The sequence below is a fragment of the Marmota monax genome, unplaced genomic scaffold, assembly GCF_021218885.2.
Source record: "Marmota monax isolate L192 unplaced genomic scaffold, Marmota_monax_Labrador192_F-V1.1 WCK01_AAM20220418_F8-fsc00125, whole genome shotgun sequence".
NCBI classification, from domain to species: Eukaryota; Metazoa; Chordata; class Mammalia; order Rodentia; family Sciuridae; genus Marmota; species Marmota monax.
This window is the reverse complement of record NW_026695235.1, coordinates 1,870,994-1,884,381: the sequence shown is the minus strand read 5'-3', so window position 1 is coordinate 1,884,381 and position 13,388 is coordinate 1,870,994. Positions and strand designations below refer to the sequence as shown.

Here is a 13,388-nt window from a genome sequence, read left to right as displayed (position 1 = left end):
AAACACACCTCATTGTCTTAAAGTTCTTGGGGAGGTGGATCCTCTTTCTCACCTGCATCCTGCCTTCTAACTATCCCCTGACCCTTTTTCAAATGGGAACATCAATCACATTTCTGATATAGTGCACTTGACCTTTCAGCCCTACACACAAACATGCCCTACTGAACACTCCCCCAAACACTGGAGACAGAGGAATGGATCCAGGACTGTGGCTGCAGGAGCAGCCGTGGGTTTCCTCAAGGGAGAGAGCAGTCCTCTGCCGGGAGTTCTGACACCTGGAACGCCAGATGTGCTTGCCACCTTCTCAATCTGGCTTCTCCAGACAGCGATGTCTTGTTGCCTTTCTAATGTCGCCTGAGAACTTGCTCAGTTCTCCCTGGTGATTCAAGGCTGGAGAGAAGGTTTATTTTCCCATTCTCAATTGCCACTCACTGGAACCATCTATGATTATCTTGGAAGACTCTTAAAAATATTGCACAGATCCAAGATTTTTCTTCTTCAGTGAGAGTGACGAGTGGCTTGTTGGCCACTCTCTCCAAGGGAAGGTGGCTGCCACCATGCTCTTTGCATTTGGGCCTCTCTTGTGAGGAATGGCTCTCCACCAACGTGCAGGACTGCTTTTCCAGGGCTTAGTAGCTTGTGGCAGTCAGACGGAGGACAGATGTACCGGTGCGTCAGTTGTTAAATCTCAGAACAAGCAATATCTGCTCAGGGATCGGGGATATGCGGAATCGTGTGTTGTAAGTTAATTATAAAAGTTATTTTATGGGAAAATTCTATCCCATTTAAGCTGAAACTTAATAGAATGTACCTTTCCAAGCCCCCTGGTTTACTTGTTTGGGATAATCTCTTTCTAAATAGGCAGCACTTCATACACTGAGGCCCATGGGGTCACATCTGTGCAAAACCTGGCCAGGTGGCTTTTATTCTAGTTCTTATGTTTCTCTGGCCTAAACCACCCCGAAATGTCTGTTTGTGTTATTATTTTCCTTTAACATTTTTTCAAAGTAATTTCATATTGTGTACTTATACTTTGAATATACCATATATTCACAGGGCTAAAAATTCAAAATATCCGTAAAGGTTTGTAACAAAAAGTCTCTCTTCCTTCTGTCACTCAACTACCCTGGTCCCCTCCAAAGAGGCGACTTATGTTGCCAGTTTTTTATGTGTTACTTGTAAATTATACACATTACAGGTATATCATTTACAAGTAACTGCATATCTATGTCCATATATATCTTCCCCCTTTTCCTCTCCACTTATCATACAAATGATAATATTCTGCATCTCCAATTCTTCATCACTGTTTTTTTTTCCCCAGAGTATTTTAAAGATCTTTTCAGTCTATAAATAGCTTCTTCACTCTTGTAACTATTTGATGTGATATTATTTTGAACTTACTGAAAAGTTGCAAGAATAGTATGCACTTTCTTTTCTCCCCAGTACTGGGGATGGAATCCACAGCCTTGTGCAAGCTTGGCAGGTACACTACCACTGAACTATATCCTCAGCCCTGCAAGAATAGTGTTAAAAAAAACCCTTTGTACACTGCTATGGTTTGAATCTTTACCTTCCAGTATTGAGGTGTGGCTAATGTGATGTATGAAGTGGGGCCCTTAAGAAGTGATAAGGCCCCTTGTGGAAGGTCTTTATAGGGGCTTCAGGCAACACAGAGCTGCTTGCCTTTCTGCTTTCCACCATGTGAGGACTCAGCGTTCCTTCTTGCAGAGACTGCAGCACCAAGATGGGTCTCAGACCCAGAGAGCAGCCCTCACCTCACTGGATCTGTTGCTACCTTGATCTTAGACTTCCCAGTCTCTAGAAGTGCAAGAAAATTAATTTTGTGTTTTTTAGGAATTACCCAGTTGTGTTTCATTGTAGCAGTACAAATGGACTAAGATATACAGCCTTTACTCCAAACTACCAGTTGTTTGCATTTTGTCCTATTTGCTTTATAATTATCTTTCCATGTATATAAATATATCCCCCACACATTTACACCCAACACATTTATCCTCACATGCATTTATATATACACTTACACACACAATGCGCACGCGCGCTTGGCTTTTTTCCTGACCTAATTTAGAGAATATTGGCAACATCATGTCCCTCTGCTGCCTAAGTACTTCACGTGTGTCATGCCTAAGAACAAGGACAGCCTTGCACGTACCAGAGGACCTTCAATCATGCTGCACTTCAATGGAACGTTTCTCCTAGTCCTATTTTATGTTTTATGTGAGTATATATTTTTGTTGATTTTTAGGACTGGTCAACTTTTCCCTTATAGGCACAGAGAGGGCGAAGCACCTTAGTTTTTTTCTTATCAAGCCCTTTTTCCACTTTCCCTGAATTGTCTGTTGAGCTTCTGTACTTCCCTCATGTGCGCAGGGGAAAGGATTTTCTTCTCTGTGAGTTGGGGCAGGGAGGAGTTGCCTTGACCCTTGGTGCTTCATTTCTCTGCTCCTTGGACAGGATCACTTGGAGAGGAAGGAGGGGGCTGGAGGACCAGCATTGTCAGTGCCCACTGTATGTTCAGAGCCTGCAGAGGCTACAGAAATGAACCAGGTCCAATTCCTGCCCACAAGAAAACAAATGCGTTTAAAAATATTTGTGAAACTGCCCACACTGTACCCACTGTCCGCCGGCCCTGGGTACACACTCCGGTCTTCTGCCCCGAGTTACTGCAGGGGCCTCTGGCTGGTGCCTCCTCCGACTCCAGGCCATCTCACTGGCTACTGTGGGATTTGCTTTTCTTCTGAAGCATAGCTCTGATGTGTCACTGCCAGCCCAGACTTCTCCTGACCCCTCAAGGCCTGTCAAACCAAGGCAGGGCCTCAGCCTGGCGTCTAGAATGTCGGGTGTTATCATCTGTCTCTTAATTTGACCCTTGATTTGCCTGTGTCTGCCTTGAACTGCAGCCCAGCTTGACACCGAGCACTGATTTCAAAATTCTTCAACTTTTCTGTCCTTCGCCTTTGCTTCAGTTGTGGCTGCCCTCTGAAAATGTCACGCGCTTGGTTTCTTCCATGCCTAAGGGCCCATTTCCAATGCCACCTTTCCCACAGAGTCTCTCCTGAAGCTCTCGGGGAGATCTCATCCCTCATGTAAAACCCTCTCGTTTTGTGTCAGTTTGGATCGTTGGTTGGTTGTGTGCTGTGTCTCCCCTTCACATATTCCTCTCTCCTAATTAGATTATATAAATTAGATTACAGACTCTTAGAAGGTTGAAATTCATTCTCTTTCCCACTTTCTCTCGTTTCCCATGTTCCAGAAAGAATTGATTAGAGGCCTCTAGGTTGTATCTGAAACAGAGTGACTTCTTTGCACAGTCTGCTCTGTTCTTGGCATGTTGTTGGCTCTCAGATATTTGCAGGATTGAACTTGATAAAGGTAAGGAGCCACTGAGTGTTTTTTGTTTTTTTTTTTTTGGTGAATCTATTTTTGTGAATCTACTGTTTCTAGTACTGCAAATATCTGGGAACGTGCATGTATTCATTATTTCAACTTCAACAACTTCATTTAAAGATGCATGTTTTAATTATCAACTTCATTAAGCGGGCGAGATTATTAAAACACATCTTAAGGATCTTTATCTGTTCAGATTCCTTCTTTTCATTGAGCACATAGGACTCTTTAGAGGAATCATACATGTAATGTGATAGACGAATTTTTAAAAAATTTAACATTTTCATGCGTGTGCATGTTTATAACAGTAATTATTTGTAATGCTTATGTAGCCTTAAGAAGTTGTTATTGAGGAACAGACTTGGGGGCACATAGCAGAGCAATTTTCTATCCAGTCAAATCATGTTATCATTTGTTTATGTCAGTTTTCTGAGAATGGAGAGTCCTACATGAAATTCATATCTCTAACAAGATGATTTATGTACTCTTATCTACTCCTTGTGTTCCCCACCAATTTCAATTGCTTGAAAAAAAATTGCTTTAGAGGTTTTTCTTTTCTAAAGTCTTACAGACCCATCAATCAGTCTTTAAGGTCTAAATTCAGGGCTGACTTTCAGCAGTTGGCAGCATATCAATTGCTTAAATGAAGGGATCTTTGGAATCCTGGCTTTCCTCACTCCTCTCCGTGGCCATAAAACATCCTTCTTCTACACTGTGCCCATATTCCTTAAAGGAGATCCGTTGCTTAACTTGCCCTTACAGTGACATAATAGGGTGTGGAGCGGGGAGAGCTGAGAAACAGGTTGGCACTGACAGGAAGTCACTGTGAAGTCAACTGTCCTCCCCTTGTCTTGTGGGGATATGGCCCAAACAGTATGACACATACTCTTTCAGCTTTAAAATGTATGAAGGAGCCTGATATGGTGGCACATACCTGTAATATCAGCTACTCACGAGGCGGAGGCAGTAGGATCCAAAATATAAGGACAGCCTGGGCAAATTTTTGAGTTAGGGAGACCCTGTCTCAAAATAGAAGAAAATAAGCTGGGATGTGGGTCAGTGGTAAAGTGTTTGCCTAGTGTGTGCAAGGCCCTGTTTCCATCTCCTGTACTGCAAAAATGAACAAAAGAAACAAAAATAAATAAATAAATAAATAAATAAATAAATAAATAAACAAACAAACAAATAAATAAAATCGATAAGATCCTGAACTGTTAGTAATGAGGGTTGTTACTGAGTTCTGCCGCTTATGATGGCTTTTGCTGCTAGGAATGAAACATGCAGCTAAGTGTATTTTAAGTAATATGGGATTTAGTCTCTCAAATAATAGGTCCAAAGTCAATTTGGCAATTTAGTGATATCATCAGAATCATGACTTCTTTCCATTTGGGCTTATCTCTGTCAGGGGCAAGGTCGGCAGCTGGGTAGAGGCAGAACAAGGCTCAGCTAAGCGCAAAGCAAAACAGGCTTTCCCTCCATTGGCCTCTTTTCATATGCAAAGGAAGCCCTTCCCAGAATTGGCCTGCTGGCTTCCTGTCTTGATCCCTTGGCTGGGTCACAGGGCCAGATCTGACCCAATCACAGGTCAGGGAGAATAGGATGCTCCCATTGGTTTATGATGGGCCTGATTAAAGCTCACCTGGGAAGCAGAAGGTGCCTGTGTGCCACGTGAAGGTGGTGAGGTTGAACAGTCACTGACCGATGAACAACCAGAGGCATCCAGGGTGGTTCTTGGGAGACAGTTAAGGATTTTATTATTACTATTTTTGAAGGATAGGGCTAGGCCTGCTGATGGCCCTGAAAGCATTGAATTCCTTGCCTTTCCGAAGGATTTTTGGTATTTTTAATCAGTTCATTTTCAGGTGTAGTATTTTCAACTTCAGAGGTTCTTTCTGAAACTTTGGGATATCTGCAAGAATTCTTTTTATGACTAAGACACCGATTCATCATTTTACACAAAGTGGGACTAAAGAGGGTCATGCTATGATCCCAACTTATAACCGACAGGGGGAGACCAACCTTCCTCTGTCATGAACAACCAGAATCGAAATAGAAGAGATTCCAGGTAGCGGACTCCTCTGCAGACTGTCCTTTTGTGTGTGTGTGTGTGTGTGTGTGCTGGGAGGTAGCACCAAGCTAAGAATATAAAGGACTGCATATACAAATTCTTTTGGAAAAAATTGGAAATGCAAACTTTGCAGGGAATTCTAGAATAACTTTCGTCTTGTTCCTAATGCAAACTTTTGCATTAGGCCTGGGATAAAAATTATTTCTTTTTCCTCCCACTCCTACCAGCTAATGACACTGTTGAAAAAATGGTAATGCTCTGGAAAACTTTCTTTTCTGGAAGTTGTCTTCCAGCTCTTTGAGCCTGGAAATAGACAGCAGGTGAGGCGGTGGTGGTGCCGTGTTGCCCTCCATCTTGTGGCTCTTCCTCTCTGGGTTCTTTCTGTCTGGAGGTGGATGAGGCACAGAAGGCAGCACCTTTACTCCAGGGCGGTTCTCTTACAGATATGCTGTGCGCGTGCCCTCTCGGGGATGGCTTCCCATCACCCCTGTCACCCAGGCTGGGAGTGACCCAGGGTGCTCCTTGCCGTCTGCCAAGCGGACACCCACGTCTCTTTCCTTAGCACAGTTATTATTATTGTATATTGTGGCCTGGTGCTGCTGACAGTCTTGAAATATACTCTTGGCAGGTATTTATTTATTTATTTATTTTTTGCTTGGTTTATTTTTTCTTTTCTAGTTATAAAATACATGTTCATTGACAGAATGAGAAAAAAAAACGTAAGGCCCGAATAAAACAAAATTACTTATTATTTCACCATTTATAAATAGTTGCTGTTAACATTTTGATGTATTTTTGCTGTCTTTTTTTTTCTTGTATATACTGTTCTTTCCTCTCCCTCCTCCCCTCCTCTCTCCTCCTTTCATCTCCTCGTACCCTTCCCTTTTTCTTTTTTCCTGTCGGTACATAACGAGGACCACACAGGCTATAGGCACAATTGGGTATTTTCTCTCCAGGGCTGACACTGGGGTCTGACCTCTTGGATTCCAATCCCAGCTCCACTTCTGAGCGGTAGGTGATCTTTATATGCCTTGATTTCCCAGTCTGTGGACTTGGGATGAGGACAGTTGTGAGGAGTAATTGCAAAGATTGCTGAGGTCAGTTGGTACCCCATATTTGCAAATTTTAAGTCCATGGATTTTACCAGCCAACATGAATTGAGAATATTCTAACCCCTCCCACCTACATCTGTATTGAACAGGTACAGATGTTTTTTTCTTGTCTTTATTTCCTAATCGAGACAGTATAACTATTCACACAGCATTTACATTTTATTAGGTATTATAAGTGATTTAAGCATGATTTAGAGTACACAAGAGCGTGTGTATGGGTTCTAGGCAAATACTGTTATTTTATGTAAGGGACTTGAACATCTGCAGATTTGGGTGTCATGGAAGGTCCTGGAACTACTCTCCCACTGATACTGAGCAGTGACCCCTCCATCCACTGCCCACTTAACATTTCAGGTGATGAACTCCCATATCGTAGTGACCAACTCTGTCCCGTGACCTCCCTAGGCTGTGGAGAGGGCTAAAACTCCTTGTTTTTAGCAGGGGAATACAGGGAGTTGTACCTTAGACTGGGGTCTGTTCACCTTGGCAGTGTCGACCTTTGGGCCATCTAATTCTTTGTGGGTGTTGTCCTGTCCGTTGTAGGATGGGTCCTATAGATGTCAGTAGCACCCCCCCATCACATGTTTGAGACATGGCCAATCTAGGTGGGGGGGCAAACTCTTCCTGGGTTTCTGGCCTGTGTGCTGGATTCCTCTGGCTTCACCCACTGGGGCTGTCCAAGCCATTGTGGACAAAACCCTGGGTGACCAGGCCAGTAGGCATTCATGAAGGTCAGGTCCTGCTCCAACCACCCCATCCCAGTCTCTGAGTATATGCTTAAAGGGACCAAGTTCAGAATCCACCTGCCCTAGAATCTAGAGAAAGACCTGCCTGTGGCTCTGTCACCACGCCTGCCATGGTTTGAATGTCACCTCCGATTGTCATGTTGGAATTTAGCTGCTGTTGTGATATTAAGAGGTGGTGAGGCCACAAGGGCTCTACCCTCAAGAGTGGGTCAGGGTCCTCATGGAGGGCATAGGTTATTTATTGAGGGAGTGAATTTTTATAAAGTGAGTTTGACTCCCTTGGCTCTGTCTCCTGCTGTCAGACCTTCTCCCCAGGCAATGTCTTCTGCCATGTCTAATGCAGCACAAAGGCGCTCACCAGAAGTAGCTCCTTGGCCATGGACTCCTTAGTCCTCAGAGCTGTGAGAAGCAGATTTCTTTCTTTTGTTGTTACTGGGAATTGAACCCAGGGGCATTTAACCACTGAGCCACATCTCCAGCCCTTTTTAGCTTTTATTTTGAGACAGAGTCTCGATGAATTGCCTAGAGCCTTGCTGTGTTGCTGAGGCTGGCCTTGAACTTTCGATCCTCCTACCTCAGCCTCCTCAGTTGCTGGGATTTTAGGTGTGCACCACCACCCTTGGCAGAAGCAAATTTCTTATCTTCATAAATTACTCAGACTGTGATACTGGGATGTGGCAGTGCAAAATGGACTAAGGTGGTGTTTAGGGCCACTACCTGTCCTTTCCTAGCTCCTGGTTGAGACTCCTGTGCCCTTGGTGAGGAGCCTGGCAAAGGCCACACAGCAAGAAGCCTTGGCACCACCTCCTGTGGCATCTCAAGGGCTGAGCATCGATGTGACTCCCCTTAGGTCTGAGGCTGTGGATAAAGTGCCTGTGTCCCCTGACCCCCCCCCTCCCCCATTCAGAGACCACTGGGTGCTCCTTGTTCTGGGCTTCCCCTGGGGAAGGGTCCTCCATTCCTCTCCCAGCAGAGGGGGTGGAAGCAGGAGGCCTTCCCCTGGCCTGACTGCTGAACTCATTGAAATGACCTATCGGGCAGCAGCGGCTGAGGAGTGGACGGTGTAATGTGGATGGTGGAAGAACACAGTGGATCCCAGAGCAGGACCTCAGGACCTGGACTCTATCCAGCCTGAACAAAGTGCTTAATACATCCTGCTGCCCAAGAGGGCGCAGGTGCCCGAGCTGATGATGACCACTTGGCCCCTCCCGTTCCAACCTCCAAGAAGGACTCAGGATAGGGGGACCTTTCCTGCTCAGGGCTCTGATTGCCAGCCTCAGACCAGGCAGTGGGATGATGGTGGCATGGCCGGCTTCCAGAGGGGCACTGGGGGTTTCTCTGAGGCCACCAACCAGCTGTCTGAGGATCAGGGTGCTTGTTCTTTCCCCCAGTGATCCAGAGGGGAAAGTGCTCGGTGTCCGTGCTGGATGGCCCAGGCTCACCGTCCTCCTCCAGAGACACAGGGTCAGCAGTGTCCCTGGTGCCTGTCCTCACATGGTCCACATTTGCTGGAGGGCGAGAATCATCTAGAATCATGATCATCGGGTGGGATAGGCGTGGGGTGTGCTGTTGGCTTCTGCTTGCTGGTGAGCAGCTCCTGCTTGGACCTGTGGAGGACCAGACTGAGAAGGTGGTCCCTGGAATCAGAACATCAGACAGTCGGACACCACTGACCTCTGTGTGGTTAGGTGGCCGTGCAGAGCTGAGGGAACAGGCTCTGGGCTGGGCTGCCGCCTTGCACAGGGGACGAAACCCTGTTAATCCTCAGTTTTCTCATCTCTAAACTGGGGTCAATGGTGGTGCCTACCCTTATTCGGAGGACAGTACGCGTGGACAGCTGTGGATAAAGAGTTCAGCATGTGGACCGTGGACAGCCCTCAGGGCTGTTGCTGTGGACCTGCTGAGGTCTCCCTGGGATACAAGCTGTAAGAGCCCCCCTCCCTTCAGGAGTGTACCAACTCTAGAGGGCAGGGGATGTGAGAGCTGTATTGGGCTTCCTGATGCAAGGGTGGGTACCACAGTCTGGCAGAGATAATACGGTCGTTAGATCCAGGTCTAAAACCTGAATTGTAATCTAGGAGTTATTAGCCTTTTGGCTTCTCTCTGCTTCCATCTCGGGCTCTCATTTAACAGTGACCTAAAATGTTTCCACTTCTCTGCCTCCTGATTACCATCTGAATTTTATAGGTTCCTAGAAAATGCTTTAGTCTCCATTTTCTGCTGCTTTAACAAAATACCTGAGACTGGGTGATTTTTTTTTTTTTTTTTTAAAGATTAGAGGTTTAGGACTGGGGTTGTGGCTCAGTGGTAGAGCACTTGCCTAGCATGTGTGAGGCACTGGGTTTGACCCTCAGCACTGCATATAAATAAATGAATAAAATAAAGGTTCATCAATATCTAAAAAAAAAAAAAAGATTGGAGGTTTATTGCCTCATAGTTCTGGAGGCTGAGAAATCCAGGGGCATGGCTCCAGCATCTGCTCGGCATCTGGGGAGGGCCTTCTTGTTGCATTGTAACGTGGCGGTGGGCATCGCATGTTGAGACAGAGCAAGCATCTAGCTGGGTCTCTCCCTCTTCTTACAGAACCACTCATTCCATCATGGGGACCCTGGCTTCATGAACTCTTCATATTTTAGTTACCCTCAAAGGCTCCACCTCTAGGGCTGGGGATGTGGCTCAAGAGGTAGCACGCTCGCCTGGCATGCATGCGGCCCGGGTTCGATCCTCAGCACCACATACCAACAAAGATGTTGTGTCCACCGAAAACTAAAAAATAAATATTAAAATTCTCTCCACCTCTAAATACTGTGAACAGAAAAATTTGGGGATTAAGTATCCAACACATGAACTTTTGGGGGACACCTTCAAATATAGCAATGCATCATGAGTTTTGGTTATAAAATGTCCCTCCAAGAGCACAGTCCTTTGTATCTAGATCGCTGCATATTCTCTATTGAGATGTGAGAATGAGAATGGCCCTTGTGTTAGCTCTCCATCACTGTGAGAAAATACCCGATAGTCAGCTTATAAAGAAGAAAGGTTTATTTTGGTCAGTGTTGCAGAGGTTTTAGTCCATGGATGCTGGCCCTGTTGCTTTGGGCCTGTGGTGAGGTAGAACATCTCAGCAGGGGACTGTGTGATGGAGCAAAGCTTCTGGTCCTGGGCTTCCCCTGGAAAGCAGAGAGAGAGGAGGAGCTGGGGTTCCAAGTATCTCCTTCAAAGGCGCACCTCCAGTGGCCTGACTTCCTCCCTCTAGGCCCCACCTCGTGAAGTTCCTCCATCTCCTAATAGTGCCCTGAGCTGGGGACCCTGCTATCAACACATAAGCTTTGGGAGACACTTCCTATCCAAAGCTAGAGCAGCCCCTGTCTGAGATCATCTGGGGCTACTTTCCTGGGACCAGTCAGAATGTGCCTGAGTTGAGGAGTGGCCTGGCTTCTGTGGAGGGAGCTTGCCACTCACTCCAGATTTGCTCTTGATTTTCTGCTTCTCTGTGAATTTATTATCCCACGAATGGTTCTAGTCCCAGGGTCACCCTATGTCGTGTGTGCTGCCTGTCTCACCTCTTGTGGTCTCTTCTCCATCATGTAGAACCAGTATTGCTGGTAGGCTTTGTTATTCGGCCACTGATGGAAAAGGAGAGTATCCTTTTCTAGTTTATCGCCCAGCTGTCTTAGTCTACTGGGGCTGCTATCACAAAATACCAGAGACAGGGAGCTAAAATATAACAGAAGGTTGTTTCTCACAATTCTGGAGGCTGAGAAGGCCAGGGTCAAGGTGGGTGATTTGGCACCTGGAAGGTTCTGCTTCCTGGTTCACAGGTGGTGCCTTTTCTTCCTGTCCTCATGAGGTGGAGAGGGCTATCCAGGTTTTTGAGGTCTAAGAGCCCTTGTGACCTAATCACCTCTGCTGTGGTCCAGATATGGTCTAAGTGACCCCCAGGCATCCTTTGCTCTAGTTTAACCCTATCGTCCTATGTTAATGGTATTAAGAGGGTGGACACTTAATCCAGCTATGGTGTTTGGAGGCGGGCATTTAGGAAGTGATTAGGATTAGCTAGGGTGGAGTCCCCATGATTGATCTTGGTGGCTTCCCAAGCAGAGGGAGAGAGATACACATAGGCACATGTTTTCTGGTCTCTTTCCTTGAGATGTTCTGTTCTGCCTTGGGACTTTGCCAGCAAGAAGGTATCACCATGAGGCCCCTGACTTTATATTTCCAGAACCACAAGCCCAAAATAACCTCTTTTCTTTATAAGGTAGTTTAGGTCTCATGTAGTTTGTCATAGGAACAAAGAGCTGGCTACAGAACCTCCAGAAGTTTCTACTTCTAATACTATCACCTCGGGGGTTAGGATTTAGAATATGAATTTTGGGGACACAGATATGCAGACTATAGGACCAGCCATAGCAGGGACCCTTGGAAAAAGAAGATGACCATGGCTGAGTCAGGGTTGTGGTCCCATCCTGGGTGAACAGGAATCTGTTATAGGACATGCAGTGCTGTGGAGTTCAAGGGCTGACTTAATAGCTGGATTTTTAAGTAAGAAAGTGGAGGCAGAAGATTTGAAAACTCACTGTACTCTGCTCTTTCAGTCTTCTTCAAAGCCTTTCTTTTCAGGGGCTGGGGATGTGGCTCAAGCGGTAGCGCGCTCGTCTGGCATGCGTGCGGCCCGGGTTCGATCCTCAGCACCACATACAAACAAAGATGTTGTGTCCGCCGAAAACTAAAAAATAAATATTAAAAAATTCTCTTTCTAAAAAGAAAAGCCTTTCTTTTCATTCCTCACCCTAATTTTCACACTCTAAGAAGAAGAATTGCTATAATTTTATTATGGTCTCTTCCTTGGAGGAGAACTGGGTCAGAGGCCATCCATAGTGTAGCTCCATGGTGTTGATTCGGCCAGCAGGTGTGGACAAATCAATGTGTTGAGCTTGTACTTGTGGGCATGTGCACCGACCCCACCATATCAGCCTCTGCAGAGTCCAGTATGTGGGGGGATATGTAGAGTGACAGACAGTTGGGGTACAGTGTTCTTAGTGGGGGCTCCCATCTGCATCAGCTGGTAGAATGGGCTGTAGACTGGTGGCTAATAAACAGCACAGCTCTGGAGGCTGGAAAGTGCAAGATGGGGGTGCCATCGGATTGTGTCTGGTGGGGGCCTCCTTCCTGGCTCATACACGGCCACCTTCTTCTGTGATCTCATGTTGTGGAAGGCCCAGCCATTCTCTAGGGTCTGTCTCATGAGGGCACTAACCTGGTACATGAGGGCTCCACCTTCATGACCCATGACCTATAAAGGCCCCACCTCCGAGTATCCTCACCTTGAGGGGGAAGGTTTCAACATGACTTTCAGGGGACATGAGCATGCAGTCTATAGACCTGGGTTTTCTGGCTCCTTGTCCATCAATGGTCAGTGGACATCTTTCTTTCCAAGGCTGCTTTGGATTTGCTTGTGAGCATCTCATGCCAGATTCTGCTCTCCTACCGGATCTGGACAGAGGATGTCATCTCTGGTCAGGTTCCTCCTCTACCGGGTCTGCAGAGCCATCAGGAAGTGGTTGTTGCTACGCTGTTACATTTGCAAGAGTCCCCTCTCAGCCTTGCTTCTGCAATTCTCTCGGATTCTCTCGGATTCTCTCGGGAGCTCTCGGGAGCTCTCGGGCTCCCGGGCTCCCATCATTCCTGCCTTGGGTATAGCGAAGCTCTTCGGCGTCCTCTGGTTTTTCCAGAATGAATGGAAGAGACTGTCAGGAGAAGCAGCTGCTTTTACTCTGAGGAATCCACACAGCAAGCAAAGAGTCTCACCATGTTGAAACTGTGACATGTGTTTGAAAATAAAGTTTTAATTAGAAGGAGCATTTCTCAGCCTCAACCTGGTGCTGGCTGTCTTAACATTGAGACTAAAATAAACTGGCTCCGACTCCTTGGCACAAGACCCACTCTGCCTTTTATACACTGAATCTTTTGGGTTGATGCGTGGGGTACAGTTGCCCGTGTGTGGTTTCAAGACCTCAGACTTGGTAAAACAAAGGAGTAGGGCGAGGGTTT

The 13,388-nt window shown here is 46.2% G+C and overlaps 1 protein-coding gene across 2 annotated transcripts in view; it reads left to right on the top strand.

Annotated features, from left to right (window-relative positions):
- Tiam1 (TIAM Rac1 associated GEF 1) overlaps positions 1-13,388 on the top strand; it is a 360,672-nt gene that overhangs the window by 48,689 nt on the left and 298,595 nt on the right. The window contains exon 1 of one of the 2 annotated variants that reach the window (XM_058577281.1): positions 2,166-2,241. The exons of the other annotated variant lie outside the window; for it this stretch is intronic. The gene's annotated coding sequence lies outside the window, so the exon portion shown is untranslated. Of the gene's footprint in view, positions 1-2,165; positions 2,242-13,388 lie in introns of those variants that run through there. 2 annotated transcript variants of the gene reach the window in all.